The sequence below is a fragment of the Notolepis coatsorum genome (assembly GCF_963971535.1).
Source record: "Notolepis coatsorum genome assembly, chromosome: 4".
NCBI lineage: Eukaryota > Metazoa > Chordata > Actinopteri > Aulopiformes > Paralepididae > Notolepis > Notolepis coatsorum.
This window is the reverse complement of record NC_140168.1, coordinates 86472005-86488890: the sequence shown is the minus strand read 5'-3', so window position 1 is coordinate 86488890 and position 16886 is coordinate 86472005.

Genomic DNA, 16886 nt, shown 5'->3' with positions numbered 1-16886 from the left:
AAAAACAATGCACTGCTATGGTTCACCAGTTACCTTAAAGATAGACATCAGTCTGTATCCTATAATGGGATACATTCTCCTTTTCTTCCTTTACTTTGCGGTCTGCCCCAAGGTTCAATTATTGGGCCTTTGTTATTTTTGTTATATATCAATGACCTCCCTAATGTCTCAGACAGGCTGTCGAAAATTTTATTTGCAGATGACACAAGTGTATTCTATTCACATAAAGATCCTGATACCATCATTAGGGTCATAAATGAAGAACTTAACAAACTATCAATTTGGTTTAAATGCAACAAATTATCACTAAACATTAAAAAAACGAATTTTATTTATTTTGGTCTCAAATCTGTGATTTTTAACTCCTCATCTAAAGTAGTGATCAATTACATCCCCATAGCTAGGGTGTGTTCTACACGATTCCTTGGTGTTCTGCTTGATGAATCCCTATCATGGAAACCTCATATCACAGCCATATCTACAAAAATGGCCAAGATTATTGGTATTCTTGGAAAAACACGTCACTTGCTGAGCACCGAGGTTGCCACAATGTTATATTACTCTATGGTTTACCCATATATCAATTACTGTAATTTAGTTTGGGGTAGTACTCATCAGACCAAACTTGAGCCCATATACCGTCTGCAGAAACGAGCTCTAAAAATAATCAGCTGTGTTCAACGAAGTCATTCTTCTCAGCCTCTATTCCATAAGTTAGGTATACTCAGTGTTTATCAAGTGAATCATCTTCAGACTGGTTTATTTGTGCATAGTTCTTTAAACAGAGCCCTTCCCCCTTTCTTTCATGACATGTTTGCCCACAATCACCAAATTCATAATTACCCCACACGTAGTTCCTGTTTGCTTAGACCACCCTTTTCCCGCACTTCCCAATCTCAGTTTTGTTTGTTTCAAAGTTGTGGAACTCTTTGCCTCCACATATTTTGGAATTTTCTTTTCTGAAATTCAAAAGAGCACTGAAATCTCATCTCCTAGAGCACCAATATTTCCCATATGGACTTCCTTTACAAACTGTGGTCTGATGGCTTGTTGTATTTTGTTATTGTATTTTCGTTTTATTATATATTCTTCCTGTCATTAATTGTTTTCTCTATACCAGAAATCGTATGGCATGGGTGCCTGCTTCGGTGTCTATGTAGGCCTGCTTGTGTGTGTTTGTTTGTTTGGGGGGGAGGGGGGGGGGGGGGGATTCTATATTTTATCTTGATATAATGTCATTTTGCTTCCTGGTGAATGCCACATGCAAGCCCCTTGAGGGTTTTTAGGCAATTCTCCTACACATCCATTGTGGATTATATTGTATTATATATGTAATTGTTTTTATATGTGTAAATAAACAAACAAACAAACAAACAAATATGTGCACATTAATTTTATGGATGCAATCAGGCAAAATGAAGTCAAATAAACAACTAAATGTGTGTTATTGACATTTTATTGTCACTAGTTTCATAGAAGACATGTTTAGAAATTTTTATTATTATATATCCTCAAACTAAATCCTTAATTTGAATAAAGTGATTCAAACTTCATCAGGGTTTTTCGAACGGACGTTCGAACCTTCGTTTTTAATTAAAATAATTTTTTTTTTTTTATATATATCCTCAAACTAAATCCTCAATTTGAATAAAGTGATTAATCTGATTAAATTAGTCTTTTTTCTTTTATTATTTTGTTAGTGATGTAATCAAAAATAACACTTGGAACATCCCAAAAAACATGCAACAGAGCTTTGAGGATGCAGTGAAAAAGCTTGACTGGCAGGAGATACTATCCTCCAATACCACAGAGAAAAACTGCACCCTCTTCACAACAAAAATCAAGGAGACGATGACCTCCTTCTCTAGGAAGGGGAGCCAAAAAGTCAAAAAACAAACCCACCTCCCATGGCTAGATCACAGCTGCAGACAGCAATTGAAAGACAGGGACTCACTCCTCAAACAGAGCTTAAAGTCTGGACTGTCTATCGACAGACAGAGATTCACGCATGCTAGGAACAAGGTCACACAGACCCTCAGAAAGGCCAGAGCAAACTTCTTTATTAGTATAATTGAAGCAGGAAAAGGGAACGGCAAAAAAATCTGGCAAACCTTGAATAAACTCCTAGGCAAACACCAGAATCTGGAAAAAGACCCCCTAGAACTGAATGTGAATGACATACTAGTTAAAGACCCCACAGTACTGGCCTGCACCCTCAACGAACACTTCTTAAATAGTGTTCTAGACAGCACCAAACACTTTGCCCCCTCCAGTATCCTACCAAACCCAGTAACCAACACCCAGCCCCTCTTTGAACTGGAGGAGATAACAGAGCCTGAAGTGAAAAAGATCATTCTGGCTCTGAAAGGCTCCAAAGCCAAGGACGCCTACGGGCTCGACACTGATTTCCTCAAAACATACTCTGATGCACTCATTAAACCCATCACTCTACTAGTGAATCAATCAATCACCTCCAGGGAAGTTCCATCATCCTGGAAGATGGCCATGGTGACCCCTATCTTTAAATCTGGCAACAAGGCACTGGTGACCAATTATAGGCCCATCAGTATACTTCCTGTCATATCCAAAGTTGCAGAGAAGTGGGTGTCGAATCTCATGACTAAACATCTCGACTTGGGCCCCACCCCACTTAACCCAATGCAGTTTGGATTCCGTGCCCTTCACTCAACAGAGTCAGCCAACTGTCTGTTTGTTGAAAAGGTCAAGAGTGCACTAGATAGCAACAAGTATGTTGGTGCTGTCTTCTTAGACCTTAGCAAGGCTTTCGACTGTGTCAACCATAATATCCTCCTAACCAAACTAACTCACTTCAATTTCTCAGCTGCTACAATAGAATGGTTTAGATCCTACTTATCAAACCGAAAACAATGTATCACGGTCAATGGCGCCAAGTCCCCATATCTAGACAACCCTGTAGGTGTCCCTCAGGGATCAATCCTTGGGCCCCTGCTATTCTCCCTGTATATCAATGACCTGCCAAATGTGTGTCCCGAACTCAATGTACAGATGTATGCCGATGACGCAGTCATCTACACACAGGGCAAGGACATAGAGTTGATTACATCTAGGCTCACATGCGCACTAGACAAGGTACAATGCTGGCTAAACAGCACCTGTCTCCTACTTAATGCGAAAAAGACTGTGTGCATGTTCTTTAGCAAGCGTCCAGAAACCATCAAGCGGTCCAATGTGTTCCTGAGGAAGGAGGGAAGGAAGGAAGAACTAGAACTTGTTTCCCACTTCAAATTCCTTGGGGTCATCTTGGACTCAAACCTGACCTTTAAGAAACACATAAAGAAAGTGAGGAACACCATCAACTTCAACATTTCCAACTTCAAACAAATACGGCCCTCCCTAACACTTGAAGCCGCAAAGACATACCTACACTGTATGGGTGCCTGCTATGGGTTCCTACATGCTAGGAACAAGGTCACACAGACCCTCAGAAAGGCCAGAGCAAACTTCTTTATTAGTATAATTGAAGCAGGAAAAGGGAACGGCAAAAAAATCTGGCAAACCTTGAATAAACTCCTAGGCAAACACCAGAATCTGGAAAAAGACCCCCTAGAACTGAATGTGAATGACATACTAGTTAAAGACCCCACAGTACTGGCCTGCACCCTCAACGAACACTTCTTAAATAGTGTTCTAGACAGCACCAAACACTTTGCCCCCTCCAGTATCCTACCAAACCCAGTAACCAACACCCAGCCCCTCTTTGAACTGGAGGAGATAACAGAGCCTGAAGTGAAAAAGATCATTCTGGCTCTGAAAGGCTCCAAAGCCAAGGACGCCTACGGGCTCGACACTGATTTCCTCAAAACATACTCTGATGCACTCATTAAACCCATCACTCTACTAGTGAATCAATCAATCACCTCCAGGGAAGTTCCATCATCCTGGAAGATGGCCATGGTGACCCCTATCTTTAAATCTGGCAACAAGGCACTGGTGACCAATTATAGGCCCATCAGTATACTTCCTGTCATATCCAAAGTTGCAGAGAAGTGGGTGTCGAATCTCATGACTAAACATCTCGACTTGGGCCCCACCCCACTTAACCCAATGCAGTTTGGATTCCGTGCCCTTCACTCAACAGAGTCAGCCAACTGTCTGTTTGTTGAAAAGGTCAAGAGTGCACTAGATAGCAACAAGTATGTTGGTGCTGTCTTCTTAGACCTTAGCAAGGCTTTCGACTGTGTCAACCATAATATCCTCCTAACCAAACTAACTCACTTCAATTTCTCAGCTGCTACAATAGAATGGTTTAGATCCTACTTATCAAACCGAAAACAATGTATCACGGTCAATGGCGCCAAGTCCCCATATCTAGACAACCCTGTAGGTGTCCCTCAGGGATCAATCCTTGGGCCCCTGCTATTCTCCCTGTATATCAATGACCTGCCAAATGTGTGTCCCGAACTCAATGTACAGATGTATGCCGATGACGCAGTCATCTACACACAGGGCAAGGACATAGAGTTGATTACATCTAGGCTCACATGCGCACTAGACAAGGTACAATGCTGGCTAAACAGCACCTGTCTCCTACTTAATGCGAAAAAGACTGTGTGCATGTTCTTTAGCAAGCGTCCAGAAACCATCAAGCGGTCCAATGTGTTCCTGAGGAAGGAGGGAAGGAAGGAAGAACTAGAACTTGTTTCCCACTTCAAATTCCTTGGGGTCATCTTGGACTCAAACCTGACCTTTAAGAAACACATAAAGAAAGTGAGGAACACCATCAACTTCAACATTTCCAACTTCAAACAAATACGGCCCTCCCTAACACTTGAAGCCGCAAAGACATACCTACACTGTATGGTCTTCTCTCACATTGAATATTGCCTTCTAAACTGGTCATTTACTGGGGCCACAGCCATGAAACCCATAGAACAACTTTACAACAGAGCATTGAAGGTATATGACAGGAAACAGTACTCATACCACCACTGTAAAATCCTGGATAAGCATCAAATTTTAAATTTTGAAAACCTCAGACGTTATAAAAGTTCCTGCTTTGTATATAAATGCCTGCACAGATTAGCCCCTCCCCCTCTCAAGGAGTTTATCCACGAGAAAAGGAACACTGGGTTAGCCACTAGATCAAACACCAGAGGGGATTGTGAGGTCCATTTTAGAAAGACCGCCTTCAGCAAAAATTGTCTATCGATAAAGGGAAGTGGAACATGGAACAGCCTTCCGGTCCCCTTAAGGGAATGTACCACCCTGTCCACCTTTAGGGGCCAACTCAGGAAATGGCTGTTAGACAGCCAAATATGCATTCATTAGGGATGTTAGTGATGTTGTACTGACTGAATGTCATGTTAGTGTGGTCATGTCAGTGATGTCAGTTTTTATGAATGAACGTTGTATGGTCCGTTTTGTGTTTGTTTTATGTTAGGACTACAGGTGGAAATTAGCCCTGTGCTATTCCCGGCATATTTACGTCCTTATCATGCTGTGATGTTATGCATACACATGTAAATGATGTTCATTAATTTGCATTGTCCTTAATAAACAAATCTTAATCTTAATCTTAACAAAAAAAAACGATAATATACGATTGGTAAACGAAAGGTTATCCTATAACCTAGTTATATGAATACTGGCTGAGCGTCTCGCTCTTCGCCATAATGAGATATCTCTCATCTCCAGCACCTACTGTGCTCATGAACAAAACAAATGCACCCATGCACCTGACCAGGCCACGCCCCGGCGTCCTCCTATAAGACGCCGGACATGGTCACACTCCCCCTTCCTCGGAAAAAAAAAGTTTCCAACATTGAAAACCCAACCAAGGGACCTCAGGGCACTAAGAGCGAGACGCTCAGCCAGTATTCATATAACTAGGTTATAGGATAACCTTTCGTTATATAGCATTACTGGCAATCGCATCTTGCTCTTCGCCATAATGAGATATGGGGCAGAGCAGACGCGAGGCCCGACAAGTGTACCCCCTGAGTACTCGCAAGCCCTACTACCAGGGGGGAGGGGAGTCCCGTCCACCCGCCCGTCCTAGTGAAGGGGGCGCGGCAGTCAACTCCACCAAAGTGCGAAAAAGAGGGAACCAGAGACCCCTAAAAACGCACAGTACAGGCGGGACCACGTGTGACACAATACCCCGTGGCACACACTCACACACCCATGCTAACCCACCGAGAGGCGGGACGCAGGGGAGGTCCCAGACCTCAGAACCGCCTGGGAGACAGAACCCCCAGTCATGTCCATGAGGTAAAACTTGACGAAAGGACCCGGGGAGGACCAGGAGGCCGCAGCACAGATGTCCTCCACCGAGGCCCCCCCTAACAAGGCGGCAGAGGCCGCCACTCTACGAGCGGAGTGCACCCTGACACCCCCAGGCAGCCAACGTGTAGCAAAGTGCAATGCCCTCGCACAACCAAAGTGACAGGCGCTGCTTGGACAGTGCCTTACGAGCGCAAGGGCCACCGTAACAAACAAAAAGTTGATCGGCAGCCCTGAGATCCCAAGTCCGACTGAGGTAAACCCCCAAGCACGGACAGGACATGACAGATGAAGGCTCGCCTCTAACCCACTAGCATGAGGAGGCGGATGAAACGCCTGAATCACAATATCCCCGGAGCGAAAAAGAGCTCCGGATATTCTTTGGCACGAAGACTGGATTAGGCCTCAGAGTCGCACCGCTATTGGCACTATTGGCGCTATTGGCACTCAGGCCGCAACGAGAGAGCACACAGCTCACCCACACGCTCAGCGGAGGTGACGGCCAGCAGGAACGCAGTCTTGAAGACAGCTGCTCCAACGGCGCCTGCTCAAGAGGCTCAACGGGGCCTCAGACAACTGGCCGAGGACCAGTTGGAGGTCCCAACTCGGAGATAGAGAACATTCCACCGGCTTGAGACGCCAAGCGCCAAGCAGGAACGTCCCACGAGAGGGTGGCTGAACAACGTTCCGCCCCCACACTCGACCATACGCCACTCCCCAGCGTAAGCCGTGTTAGAGGACGGAGCGTGCGCATACCGGATAGCGTTAACCATAGAATAGTCAAGACGCATCCCCACCAGATTCACACTGTCAGCAGCCAAGCCTAGAGGCTTGCCCCAGAACAGGAAGGCAGAACAGAGTCCCGCGTGCCTGAGAGAGGGCCCGCGGTGACCACGGAACAGGCCACGGTGGGACCACACAGCCGAGCCCCGGCCCGGCACGACCAGGACCAAGTCCCGCGCTCCCGACGTACCCGCCCCAACAGCTGAGCTATCAGGTGTAAGGGGGGAAAAGCGTACAGAATCCCGGACGGCCACGGAATCGGTCCCAGACCTGCCTGACTATGTCTGATCGTAATCCCCACTCGTCAGGGTGAGGACCGCCCCGCGTCATCACACCTGCACCCACATTCACCCTGCCGGGGATGTGGAGAGCCCTCAGGCAGAGCAGATGGAGAACGCCCATAGCCAGAGCCCGACCGCCGCCTGGTGCAGACAGGGGGAGTGCACTCCACCCTGTCTGACAATATACAACGCTGTTGTTGTGTTGTCCGTCCTGACCAAAACATGCTTGCCCACCACAAGGTGGTCGAGCCGTTTAAGGACCAGAAGGACAGCCTTCAATCCCAACACATTGAATGTAACGCAGACCGGGCAGTATGGCAGCTGCCCCCTACTGCGTTGGTCCGACACGTCCCCCCCCCCATCCCATGAGGGAGGCGTCGGTGAAGACCGTGACGTGTGACAGCCTGCTGCCCAAGGGGACCCCGCAGGTGAGGGCACCAGACCCTCCCCAGAAGACGAGGTCCCCCAGTACTGACATGGGAACCTTCAGCCGCTTCCATATGTCTCACACCGGGTCCATTTCCATACTGGAAAAAACCACCTCTGCATCCTCCCCATGAAGAGGAGGCCAAGAGGGACCCCAGCAGGAGGCGCATCACGGACAGCGCCGTAACCGTCCTAGGACGGAACCTCCCGAGCCCGCCGAGAACCCAATCACTCGCCGCCGCTCCGAGAGGGATGCCCATATAGACCTTGAACTTAGAAAAAGCCCAAGTACTCCACCCGTTGACTGGGAAGAGGAGAACTCTACTTCCAGTCTACAGCAAAACCCAGGCTGGTGAGACACCACCTGCCTGGTATGAGACCTGGTGATCTACCCTGACCGGCCAAGGACCAGAACATCGTCCAGGGCAGAATACACTTCGTAACCCCCGACAATGCAGAGGACCCAGTGCGGTCTACACGCACTTGGTGAAGATGCGGGGAGCCAGAGAATAGCTGAACGGCAGCCTCTGGTACTCGTACGCTAAGCCCTGCAAAGGAAGCGTAGGTAAGCCCTAGGATGAAAGATCGGGATGCGAACACGCATCCTACAGGTCTATGGAGGAGAACCAGGAGCCCCACCTGACAGCATCTAACAGGTGGGAGACGGTCAAAATTCTGAACCTTCCATGGGACAGGTCCAGTATGGGTCTGACACCCCCCCCCCCGATTTCTCGGGCACCAGAGAATACCGGGAGGAAACGCCATGCATCACATCCTCCTTTGGGACCACGACGATGGCTTGCTTCGCCCACAGAGATTGGATCTCGTCGGCCAGAGCTGTCACTGCTGTTGACCCCGACAATAGGGTCTGTACCAAACCTGAAAACGGGTGGGGTTGTGTAAACACAAGTCCCCGCCTCAGCGTTCTCTCCATCCACCTCGACATATGGCACTGCTATAGCCATATGTGATGATAATCCCAAGCGCACCCGCCGCCACTTGGCGCTGGTCCGCCAGGAAGCGTAGATAGGCGGCCCGGTCCCACCCGCTGTGCGTTGCCAACCCTGGACCCGCCAACCGCGCGAGCAGGGTGTCTCGCGTAGTCGGGATATCGGACTCTGACACTACCAATGAGGCAAACGCACCCAAGGGGGGACCCCGACAGAAAGGGCCGGTTTGATACGGGGGAAGCTGACATCACACAGGGTGACAAAAACTCCCCCACTGAACACCTCCCCGGCATGGATTGCTGAGGAACTGTTCCACAGCTGGACATACAAGGCGTGAGGTCCCCACACTGCCCGATAGGGTGGGTTCCTACACACCGTAGCCCTGCAGTGATATTACTACCACCCAAATCACACGCGCCTGCCTGACCACCGCCGGTCTTCCGGCCGTGGGAGGCACTAACGTGATACCCGGCCTGGCGAGGGCGGGGCTGGCGGAACTCGCGCTGCGACCCCAAGGGCCTTGAGCTCCCCCGCTGACAACCTTTGTTGTTGACAGACACAACACCAGGCTCACCAAACACAGACACAGAACGTGTGGCGTGGGAGCCGCTTGACAGCACAACATTCTCACGGACAGACCCAGGCCTAGCCAGCAACTGGGTGTCAGCCCCTGTCCCCATGAGAAGCGAAACGTGGGGCCGCTTGCGCTTCATTGAAGGCACGCGGTCCGCAGCCAAAGGAAACAAATCAGAGCCCTTATCCCGCTGGTGTTGGGGGGGGGAGTGACCGGAGAGCGAGCTAGACACAGCTAGACGGCGACGGTTTTTTAGGGCGTGCTCATCTAATGTAGCCGATCCCTGGGCCGCCAAGGCTGTCGGCCTTGCGATCACCTGTTGTCTTTGTGTCCAGGGTACCTCAGGCGGGGGAAACATGGCCGCTGGTTGAGGGCCTCGCCACAGCCGCTGGCGAGGCCGCGCCTTCACCTCTGGCTGTGCAGTGTGAGGCGGTGTGGGGCCTAGGTCAAATACCGCCCGCGCTCTTGCAGAAAGACCAAAGTCCCTCTGCGGAGAGGGGAGCCCTGAGGAGGGAAAAAACTTCTCTCCTCCTCAAGGGGAGACTGATTCAACCATGATGTCTGTAAACAAGCGTTGACAGCATCCTAGCCCTCCCTGCGGTTATAGCTTGCGGCTAGGTCAAAGCTAATAACCTCAAAACCTTGTGCGATGTTTCAACGTCGGCTGGCCCTAAGGCCCCGCCACCCGACACAATTTTTGACAGAAAAAACAGCAATTCGAACAATGTTACTAGTCACTGCTAATTCTATACCGTGGCGGTATACGCTTAACAGCCCACCAGCCACCTGCCGGGCCGACTCGCCTCATGGTGTCGGCTGGGCGGATCACCGTTCCACCATGTCAGAGGCAAAGGACTGATGCCACCTGCTTCACAAGCACGGAGCACCAGTGGTGGCTGCAACAAAAAACTACTACTAGTGAAAGCACTGCCTCACTAGTAGGAATGCAGCAACCTCCACTGTGGTGTGCACCCATGAAGGGGTAAATGAATAAATGAACGAAAACTCCACTAACACACTGCAGAATGGGCTAGCCCATACACACAATGTTAAGGGGATGCAGACCAGAGAAACACCAGTCCTGCACACAATTCATAGATTCACAAAAAGCACACCAGCCCTAGGCTTCAGCCCATCCACCCATGAAATGGTAAACAAGCCCCCGTCAAAACTCCCAACAGTAGACACCGATTGACCGTCAGCATGAATGGTTAAGAGGAGGGAAGACCTTTTAAAAAAGACAGTTCTCAGCGGGAAACAAGAACGGAGACCCAGCATTGTAGCATTAGCCGCGCGCAGAGTCATGACGACCATGTTTTCCCAAATATCCTGCCCCTCGCGCCAATACACAACTCGGCTGTCTCACGGGACAACGAGCAGTATCACAAATGCTAGCATTAATGCCTGGCAGCGCAGGCCCTACCTGTGCGCGACCTAGCCCGAGAGCTAGCCGCCGCGCGACGTCCCTCGGTCTGCTGTCACGAGACAAGGAAACCCAGGACAGACCCGATGCGCTGTTAGGATGTGCCGAGAAGATTCCAGGGGCTGGTAAATCTCCGGCGAAAACCCAACATTGTGTAATTTCTCTCTGCATTTCATAACAACTAGTTCATGGAGTGCACTGCAGCATCCATGTTGGAAACAAAAAAAGAAGAAGTGGGAGTGTGACCATGTCCGGCGTCTTATAGGAGGACGCCGGGGCGTGGCCTGGTCAGGTGCATGGGTACATTAGTTTTGTTCATGAGCACAGTAGGTGCTGGAGATAAGAGATATCTCATTATGGCGAAGAGCAAGACGCGATTGCCAGTAATGCTATATAACACTCTGATTAACCAAAACACTTAAAAGAAAACTGGATGAATTATTATAATAATATGTGGTTGGCACTTCTTTATCGTTGCTATTGTAGATAACTGTGGCAATTCTACAGTTAATACATGTAAAAAAATGTATTCATTGATAACCCAAAAAAAACATTATCTACTTGAGGAGAGAATGTGTATATCTGTGTTTTAACTTTGTGTACACACTTACCGCCCATAATGGGAGTAGGTATGCGTTATTCATAAATTGTTTCTGCTTGGGGAGAAGTCTTGGTTTTGGGGAGAGTAATACTTAGGGTTTCCAACCTGCTCTACTTCTAGAAACAAAACAGTGAACAAAATGTGTATTTTAGCAGCTTTAGGGGCTACAGGCATGTAGTTCACCAGTTTGATAAGAATCTATTATTTGGGAAACAGAAAATACTCGGTTACACTATAACCACTTGTAGGGCTGGGTGATATGGCCAAAAATGATATTGCGATAACGATATCGATAACAATATCATATCACACGATATCCATAATTATCGATATTGTTATAAGTATAAAAAAATATATATATATTTTCTTTTAAACAAAAGATGTATGTTTATTTTGCAGCATTTCTTTGTCGTTGCCGCCATATTTAGTGTTACAGCCCCTCACACCCCAGTTCTCAGGCTGCAGCTGGTTTGAAAGCTAAAGTAAACAGGCTTCTCTGCTGGCTGTGGCACCAGGGGAGTTGAACAGTTCTGGCTCTGCTAGTTTCTTTTCTATCTTTTGGCCCTTTTTTGGTGGACAAACCACCACACATGTGCACCGTGACTTGTGACTGGAGACTAGCTCTGCTAGCACACATATCCTACTGCAAGAGTCGGCAATTAGGTTTGGCGCGGGCCAATTTTTCCCCAAGCCATTGAATGGCGGGCCAGAACCAAAAACAATGGCTAATTTAATATAATGATAGTGAAAAATGCAGCACCGTGGCGAGTGCATAAGCAACACATGAACAGCAGAACAGAATGCATGAAAACACGACTCACCAGAACTGCCCTGGGCTTGTTTCAGTCCTCCAAAATCCCTGCTAATGTTTGAAACATGTCAAATGTTCACTCGCCGCCCTCCAATTCCAGATTGGCGTTGAATGCAGCTACTTTATCTGCCAACTTGAACACAGTTGTCATCATTGCCTCGTTTGCTATCTTGTCGCCACAAGATAGCAAACACTTGAACGTGCTGTATCCAACCAACTTACTGCTTATCTCTTACAGAATGACCTCCTAGACCCCAATCAGTCTGGCTTCTGGACTGGCCACTCCACAGAAACGGCCCTCATTGCGGTCACAGAGGCACTTCACTTAGCAAAAGCGAAAGGCCTCTCCTCTGTCCTGATTCTCCTAGATCTATCTGCAGCCTTCGACACAGTCAACCATCAGATCCTCCTCGCAGCCCTCGCAGGAATGGGAGTGGCTGGATCTGCGCTGACATGGCTGACATCATACCTCAATGACCGCTCCTACCAAGTGTCATGGAGAGGGACTCTGTCGGCCACCCGCCCCCTCCGGACGGGTGTCCCCCAGGGCTCGGTCCTAGGACCCCTTCTCTTCTCCCTCTACACTAAATCACTGGGTAACATTATCACGTCTCATGGCTTCTCATATCATTGTTATGCCGATGATACTCAACTCTTCCTCTCCTTCCCTCCCTCAGATATCCACGTCTCTGAGCGGATCTCGGCCTGTCTGTCCGACATCTCCACCTGGATGACGACCAACCACCTCAAACTGAACCTAAGCAAAACAGAATTGCTCCACCTGCCGGCCAAATCCTCCCCCCTGACCGACCTCTCCATCACAGTCGAGAATGCAGCTGTGACCGCGTCCCCGACCGCCAAGAACCTTGGTGTTGTCCTCGACGACCAGTTGAACTTCTCTGCTCACATCGCAGCGACAACCAGAACCTGCAGATTCCTCCTGAGCAACGTCAGAAGGATACGCCCATTCCTGACAAAAGAAGCCACCCAACTCCTCGTCCAATCAACAGTCATCTCCCGCCTCGACTACTGCAACGCACTGCTAGCTGGCCTCCCGGCCACTGCCACCAAGCCTCTTCAACTCATTCAAAACGCAGCGGCCCGCCTGATCTCAAACCTACCGAAGTCGGCCCATGTCACCCCACTTCTTAGGGACCTGCACTGGCTCCCCATTGCTGCACGTATCCGCTTCAAGGCCCTCGACCTAGCATACCGTGCGGCAAAGGGAACCGCTCCCGCCTACCTCCGGTCAATGGTCTCTAACTACACATCCTCAAGACCCCTACGCTCTGCATCTTCTGGCCGCCTCAGATCTACTCCTATCCAAGCTCCCGGAGGGTCATCAAAGAGAAGCCGCCTATTCTCAGTCCTTGCCCCACAATGGTGGAATGAACTACCCATCCCAGTTAGGACAGCCGAATCCCGTCCAATCTTTCGCCGTCGACTAAAGACTCACTTCTTCAACCATTATCTGAAATGATAAAAAAAAAAAAAAAAAAAAAAAAAAAATCTAACCCTGACTAACCTGTCATGCACTTGTCCTAATAAACTAACCTACACTGTAACACGCAACACTTTGATGAACATTGTTACTCAGCTGATAGAGTTATACCCTTCTTGCTGTCTTGTCGCACAGAACTTGTAAGTCGCTTTGGATAAAAGCGTCAGCTAAATGACTAAATGTAAAAATGTAATGTAACATATTATGCAGAGAGGACGTCGGCACGGAAGAGTCACCTGTTGCGATAAACCCATATTTTAAGTATGACTCCTGTTTATTAAAAGAAGCTTTATGTGTCTTGGAGGTCGTAGGCTCCTCTTCTGGCTCCTCAGTTGGTATTTCCCCTTTGCAAAGAAGCTATCCAAAGATGTTTGTTTTGTTTTTTTAACACATTTTTGCTGGTAAAAGTCTACACGCGGCCCGGTACCCGAACGCGGAAGTGAAAGTGCGTTGGGGAAAATATACACCATTGGTTCTCCCAGTCCACGTGACCCTTTCTAGCAATTCATCTGGCTATAGTGACAGACGAATAGATAGATACAGCTTCTCAAAGACACTCTGGCGTCACAAGTGAATATTTCCCGCGGGGTAAAAAAAATATCATATTCTCAAAATAAACTGACGGGCCAGAAATGATTGCTGGCGGGCCAATTTCGGCCCACGGGCTGCCTATTGCCGACGCCTGGCCTACTGTGTACAGACGGTTTCAAACTGTATTTTACATTAGAAAGCAAACAAAATAAATGGACAAGAGAAAAATAAATCTCAATTTGGTCAGTATTGTCATTTGGACAAGCAAAGCCATTACTTTAAGTTGCAGGCAAGAAAGAAAAGTCTGTCCACTGTCTCTGGGTTTAATTTTTTTTTATAAAAAATCGATTCCCCCCCCCCCCCCCCCAATATCGATTATTAAAATATATTGTGATAATTATCGTTATCGTTATATCGCCCAGCCCACTTGAATGTGTAAACACAATGTCTTATGCCTCACCATAGTGTGAATAATGTATATATATACCATCTTATATATCTTTACATATTGTTTTCAAAGGCATTTTTTTTTTGTGTTTTACAAAGGTGTGAGAGAGAGAGAGAGAGAGAGAGAGAGAGAGAGAGAGAGAGAGAGAGAGAGAGAGAGAGAGAGACAACCAGACACAATATAGACAAATTATCAACCATATATCCTTTGCTATTTTAAGCTTGTTCTGGAAGAAATTACTGTGAGTGTCAACTTTTAGTAAAGTCCTGTCTTTAGTTATCCTAAATAAATCTTATACAATTGGTATCTTAATTATAACGTATTAACCTTAGTTGTATAGTGCATAATGAAATGTTTGTCAATCTGTATTGTTCTAGAGAAAGAATGGGAAATGATGATTCTATCATTCCAAGCTGTGAGAGAGAGAGAGAGAGAGAGCGAGAGAGAGAGAGAGAGAGGGAGAGCGAGAGAGAGAGAGAGAGAGAGAGAGAGAGAGAGAGAGAGAGAGAGAGAGAGAGAGAGAGAGAGAGAGAGACAGACAGAGAGAGAGAGAGACCTGGAAAGCGAACAGGCTCTTGAAATGGGTGTCTGGGAGGAAGTGGGGGGGTCTTTCGATGTTGATTAAACGGCAAGCAACTAATGTCATGAGTGCAAAATTAAAGGTGTGAGGAGGGGATTTGGCGAAGCCCAATAGCAAACACAGGAGGAGAGAGAATGGAGCGGTTTAGGGTTGTTTAATGTAGTTCCCCAGGCAGACAGTTTTGACAGATGGAATGTGCGACAGACAGGTATGGAAAATGTTCTTGGGGGGTAGTACAGGTGCCCTCCTTGTGCAGTCCGGGAGAAGGTATACACACAGGCTGTGTTGGGGTGAGAGCAGGGGCACTCCTTTGTGCAGTATCAGCCAGCACGGGAAGGTACTGGAACAGGAGGTCCTGGGCACACGGAGAACAAGGGTTAGATCAGGAAATATCAATGAGTACAGCAAGGCTTAGGTTCAGTCTTCTTACTTGGAAGGTAGTTTAACACTCCCACGACGAGGAGACAGGATCCGCCAGCTGAAGTACTTTCTGGCTGATGAGTGGATGAGTGACAGCCAGGGCCGGACTGGGGAAATAATTCATACCGGGAGATATAGCGCGAAATATAGCCCCAGTCAGGCCACTTTTTAAGCGGGGGGTCCCCCACCAGGAATTTTTTTGTTACAAAGACTTAATTTCCTGCATTCTGGTGAATTTTAGTGCATGTGAATCACAAACTAATGAGCCAACAATTGCTTAGTACAATGTACTGTTATGAACCTCAAATAAAACTGTTGTGGCACTAGCAATGCTACTCTCTCCACCTTCAAAAAGAAAAAAGCAAGAGCACAACATATTTCTCTCTTTACTATTATAATACAGTTAACCACTCTCTCCACCTATTCAAACAGAGCAAGAGCACAATACCATATTCACTTTACTGATGCACTGCATCAACAGTTAAAATAGCCCTTTACACAAACATTAAATAACAGACCTTTCATTACAATACTATAATAACAGTAGCCACTGCCAGAATAGTGACAGATGTATCGCGTGTGGTGAGCACACGCATGCATGCACAACGAAGACAGAAGATTGCGTTGTCTCAATCATTTTAACTATAAAATGAGCTCAAAGTATGAGCTCACTGACTGAAATGTCCAACAAAAAGCATCAATTGTCAAATAATATTGATCACATTAACTAGACTAGATGTTTTTGAGGAAATTAGAAAGGGAACAACAACTTAACCCTTGTGTCTGATCAGATTCTTATTTTTTGATAACTTTGCAGTGATTATGTTTCTAGCCAATATATGTGGCAAAGGTGTGTAATCTTTGAATTATCTTGGAATTATTTTGACTTTCTCTTTCATAAATTGTTTATTCAACTTCAGCCCTGATCATAACCACCACATATTGTTTTTTGTAATGTCAGATTTAACAACTCCTCTCAGAAAAGTGGGAGTATTTCATTTTTAATCTGAAGTTGAATAAAATATTTATGGAAAAGAAAGTGGGAAATTATTTCAACATATAATCTTTTTATGGCGTTTTTCAATTTAGTCCCCATATATGGTAAGAGTATAACACTTTAGTTTTCAGACACAAGGGTTAAATGATTTATTTGTTTCTTGGCAGATTTAACATTCGGCTTTTGACAGGGGAGATGATGCATTGCATGGTAACGTTAGCTAGCTAACATCCACATGTTTATTTTTATTACTGACTAACCTGCTGGTTCCTTGACCTTGGTGCAAGAAAACATTT